The sequence below is a fragment of the Rana temporaria genome, chromosome 3 (assembly GCF_905171775.1).
Source record: "Rana temporaria chromosome 3, aRanTem1.1, whole genome shotgun sequence".
Classification (NCBI taxonomy): domain Eukaryota; kingdom Metazoa; phylum Chordata; class Amphibia; order Anura; family Ranidae; genus Rana; species Rana temporaria.
Genome location: NC_053491.1, coordinates 318,735,040 through 318,740,558, shown reverse-complemented (window position 1 = coordinate 318,740,558; position 5,519 = coordinate 318,735,040). Strand labels below are relative to the sequence as shown.

The following is a 5,519-nucleotide window of genomic DNA, read 5'->3' as shown; positions in this document are numbered from 1 at the left end:
GTTTTTGCTCTGATGTTTCTGTAATTCTTCTCTGTTCTGGACACTTCCTGGTTGTCTGTTTCCTGATGACCACAGTACTGGGAGTTTCATGTTCCAAACCATCACTGCTCTATGGCTCTGTATAGCACAGAGGCAGGATAACATGAAAAAACAAAACTAGATGCAAAAACTAAACTAAAAAACTACAGGTACATTATATCATTGATTTTTATCTATTTTTAATCGTTTTTAAAAGGAATCAGTTAACTATTATGTCTCCCGAAATTTGTTTTTATTTATTTTGTTTCATTAAAAAATGCATTCGTCCGAAAATCCGAATCAATTAAGGTCGAATCTGTCATTTGAAGGCTTATGGTGTCTGTCGAAATGGTCGATTCGACAAAGCAGCTAAACAGTGCCGCGATTGTAAATTTCCGGTCGAATACTCCGCCCACAAGCTATAGTAGAATTCTAATGTTGTATGACTAGTAATAATTATATTTATTAATTATTATTACTAGTCAATCAACATTAGAATTCTTCTACAGATCTTTTGCATTTCGGATTCTGCACGTTTTTATCGTTTGTTAAAACGAACGCGAAAAACCCCCGAAATTCAGACCAAAATGCATTCGGACGAAAACGAATGCACATGTCTAAATATTATAGGCAGCCACATTTCTTTCAGGGGAGTCATCCAGCTTCTACCTGTTTTCCATACTACATCCAGACAGGGAAAGTTTATATACAGGCCACTTCAGGCAGTCTAAAGAACCAGCCCAAATCACATGCACCATCCACAGCTCTAGCTCACCAAAAATATATAAACCTTTTCCCATGATACTCTACTGGCAAAGAAACTTCTAGTGGTTGGCTGGAAAATTATATGAATAATACAATCCAACTGTGTCTCCTCACACTAATGTCAGAGGTGACAATGCTACCTACTGACAGCAGAGACAACCAACAGGCAGGCTGAACTTAGGGGTAACTGAACAAGAACGGACTACAAATTGGCATTGGCTGGCTCATAGACCTAGAGAAAAGCAAATAGACAGTGGTATCAGCATGACTAAGGGGAGGAACAGGTCAGAAATGGGTTACAAATGTAAATTTAGTGTGGAAGTGGTATAGGTTTCAGGTATCGGAGTGGTAGTTAAAGGTCAGATGGGCTGAGTGATGCCACAAGGGTGGTTCCTGTGAAGGCTGCTGGGTATTAAATCCTGAATCTTTTCTGGATCATTGGTTGATATTCTGTCTCTATCGTTTAAAATACACGTATGATAAAAATTATAGACCCTTTATTTCTTTGTAAGTGGGCAAACTTACAAAATCTGCAGGGAATCAAATAATTATTTCCACCACTGTATATATAAAACTTTATTTATCTGCTAGCGATTGTTATGAGCAAATGCCACCCAAAGCAAAAGAGTGACCCATTTGTCCTGGTGGGTCAACAAAAAAGGCTCAGAGAAATTGCTCAAGAGTTCTCTCAGTTTGCCCATTGGATTTCAGGTTATAGGCATAGGAAAACTGTAATGAGACTTCCAGGGATTTGCAAAGACCCCTTCAGTATCACAAGGGGAATTTGACCGATCTGACACAATGGTAGTAGGCACAGATATCCGGAATAAGGTTTGGCACCAAGGCAGCAGCTGAAGACAGTGGCAAGAAAGGTACAAAATGTTCCATCTTGGAGAATTGGTCAATGGCCACCCAGATCATGACACAGCCCTCAGAAGAGGGTAGGTCAGTAATCAAGTCTATGGCAATGTGGCAAAACTGCTATTCAGGAACAGATAATATAAGAAAAGGTCCTGTTGGCACTAGAGTGGGAAATTTAGTCTGGGTAAAGATTGAACATGGTTTCACATACTCCTCTACATCCTTGCAGAAGCCCAGCTATCAGTAGAGGAGAGAGGAAGATAAAGGTTTTGTGGACCCCATGGTGTCTGAAAATGCCAAAGGTGACTGACTAGAGTACACAAGAAGACACAGTGAGAAAAGAAGACTTGATGTTGGCAGGGGGGCACAGAGTCACTGGAACAGAATGCAGACAGGAATACAAGAAACACAAGAATCACAGGAGCAGAATTGTAGATGCAAGCACAAGGTACCAGTTGGAGTGCACAGAAATCAAAAGGCTGTATGCAGGTTGGAGTACACAAGAATCACTGGAGAGACGGACAACACTAAGGAACGCTGGGGTCACTGAGACAATGTGAGGTAGAACAAGGGGAACACAGGGGGTCTGACTGCTAATGTGTGGACAGGTTGCCTGAACTCTGAGCAACCTGCACACTAGCCCTTTTATACAGTGCTTCATCTGCGATTGGCTAAAGGAAGCAGGAAGTTGGCAGTCACACACAGAGGGGAAAACCCAGTGCTGGAGCGAGGAACAGGTGAATGTGACAAGCAGGCCTGGGTAGTAGATCAGTTTGCACTACCTGAAGAGATGCCATGGATGATCATGTGGCATCAGACTCTGGTAAGTAAGTGTTTTTAACCACTTAAGCCCCGGACCAATATGCTGCCTAAAGACCCAAGGGGTTTTTACAGTTCGGGACTGCGTTGCTTTAACAGACAATTGCGCGGTCATGCGACGTGACTCGCAAACAAAATTGGCGTCCTTTTTTCCCCACAAATAGAGCTTTCTTTTGGTGGTATTTGATGACCTCTGCGGTTTTTATTTTTTGCGCTATAAACAAAAATAGAGTGACAATTTTGAAAAAAATGCAATATTTTTTACTTTTTGCTATAATAAATATCCCCCAAAAACATATATAATTTTTTTTTTCCCTCAGTTTAGGCCAATACGTATTCTTCTACCTATTTTTGGTAAAAAAAATCGCAATAATCGTTTATCGGTTTGCGCAAAATGTATAGCGTTTACAAAATAGGGGATAGTTTTATTGCATTTTTATTTTTTTTTATTTTTTTTACTACTAATGGCGGCGATCAGTGATTTTTTTTCGTGACTGTGACATTATGGCGGACACATCGGACAATTTTGACACATTTTTGGGACCATTGTCATTTTCACAGCAAAAAATGCATTTAAATTGCATTCTTTATTGTGAAAATGACAGTTGCAGTTTGGGAGTTAAACACAGGGGGCGCTGTAACATTTAGTGTTCACTTAGTGTGTGTTTACTACTGTAGGGGGATGTGGCTGTAGGACTGACATCATCGATCGAGTCTCCCCTATAAAAGGGATCACTCGATCGATGCGCCGCCATAGTGAAGCACGTTCTTCAGCTCCGGGGAGCGATCGCGACGGGGCGGCTATAAACGAATAGCAGCGCCGTCATCCCGGATCGCTCCCCGAGGCTTACCGACCGCCGCATGTAGCGGGGGGTCCCGATCGGACCCCACACCCACCTCAAGCAGAGCACGTACAGGTACGTTGATGTGCCTGTCCGTGCCATTCTGCTGACGTATATCTACATGAGGAGGTCGGCAAGTGGTTAAAGAGTTATTTTAAACAATTTGATGAACGGAATGAGCAGTGTGTGGGATTTAATTTTGGTCAATAATGGAAATTTAGGTCTACTTTATGACAGGAACTCCTATGCCACGTACACACGATCATTTTTCAGGTTGTAAAAAACAACGTTTTTCAGGCTCTAAAAAAAATGTTTTTTCAACTTCATCATTAAAACAGCGTTGCCTACACACGATCATTAAAAAAAATACTCTAGCAAAGCGAGGTGACGTACAACACGTACGACGGCACTATAAAGGGGAAGTTCCATGTGGATGGCGCCACCCTTGGGGCTGCTTTAGCTGATTTCGTGTTAGTAAATGACGATTTGCGCTTTTCTGTCTGTCTTTTTCTGTTCTGTCTGATGAATGTGCTTACTCCATTATGAACGGTAGTTTTACCAGAACGATCGCTCCCGTCTCATAACTTGCTTCTGAGCATGCGCAGATTTTCACGTCGTTAAAGCCCACACATGATCACTTTTTACAACCCGAACAACGACATTGTTTAAAACGTCGTTAAAAAATAGAACATGTTCGAAAAAATGCTCTGAAGCCCACACACAATCGTTTTAAATTACATTTTAAAAAAACGTTGTTTTTTACAACCCGAAAAATGATCGTGTGTACGCGGCATCACTCGACAATGTGAATAACGTTTAATACATTTCATACACCATCAAAGTTTATTACAGCTCTCTATCTGACGCCTTTAGACCACATGTTCTATAAACACTAATCAGAGAGCACAATCACTTTTACCACGCTAACAATGGAAAAAGTAGGCAAGACTTTGTAAGAACCTTTTATAATGATAATTTTCATATAATGCCGTGAATTTTTTTTATATATATATAATGAGGCCTTACACCTTCTCCCAGAAATCCAGAGAATGTTAAAAAAAAAAAAAAAAAAGATTGGTATAACTATTCAGCTGTAAAAAAATAAATAAATAAATAAAAAGTCTAAAAAAAACAACTACCAGGATTATACTTATGTAGCACATAAGAGAAAGACATGCAGACATATATTTTCTATGAAAAAGTATATATTAATTTCTCTTACTACAAAACATAAACTGTAATCCTGCCTGCATATTCAGATTTCTAATATTTCATTCAAGTTGAGTTGTGAGTTGCATAAAATATGATAAGCTTGACAACCACATCAAGGTAACCTCAATAAAGTCAAGCAATAACTTTAATGTTATTGTCTAATAATGTCTTGTGGGTTCAATTTGATTTCATTTTCTCTTTTGTTTTTAGGGATGAGAATTCTTTGAATATGTCATCAACAAGCCATCTTATCACACATGGATAGGGAATTTAAATTTATTGTAGGTTATTGCAAATCTGCAAACTTTAAGTGTCAATAAAAGGCAAAAATATACAAATTAAAGTTTCAGTGTACTTTTTTCTTCCTTACTGAAATAATGATATAGCTTGGGAAGGCTAGCAGTTAAAGCAGATGTCTTATGCTGCATCCAATTATCACACTGAGACTTGAAAAAAAAATAACTGGACTAACACACTGTTACAGCTATCCTATCAGAGTCCTTGCTTAAAGGACATGCTCACTGTTACTAAACTTGGCCTGTATTTTCCAGACCCCTGAGTATAGCCTTCTATGTTAAATAGGGATTCAATAAAGGCCAAATTCCCTTAAAGCAAACTTGTCCATAAAACATTCTTATACTAAACACTAGCAACCTTAAATTATTAAACCAACACATTATAGAATCTATAGTAAAAATAAGGTACAGCGCTAATAAGTGATCAAAAAATCCTAATTAAAGGAATTGAAATGCAATATAAAATGTGAATCAAAATGAATGGATGTGACAATATCTATTGAAATGAACCAATAACTATATGTGAACTCAGTGACTTAAAGAATATGGCCCGGATTCACAAAGTACTTGCGCCGACGTATCTCGAGATACACCGCGTAAGTGCAAATATGCGCCGTCGTATCTGTGCGCCGTGCCCACAAAAAATAGGCTTCATCCACCTGAAAATAGGCTTCATCCAACCGACGTAACTTGCCTACGCCGGCGT

At 39.2% G+C, this 5,519-nt stretch overlaps 1 long non-coding RNA gene across 1 annotated transcript; it reads left to right on the top strand.

Annotated features, from left to right (window-relative positions):
* The first annotated feature begins 2,426 nt into the window (after positions 1–2,426).
* Positions 2,427–4,855, top strand: LOC120930858. Its single transcript, XR_005747755.1, has 2 exons — positions 2,427–2,467; positions 4,728–4,855. It is a non-coding gene; the product is annotated as an uncharacterized LOC120930858 (long non-coding RNA).
* The last annotated feature ends 664 nt before the right edge of the window (positions 4,856–5,519 follow it).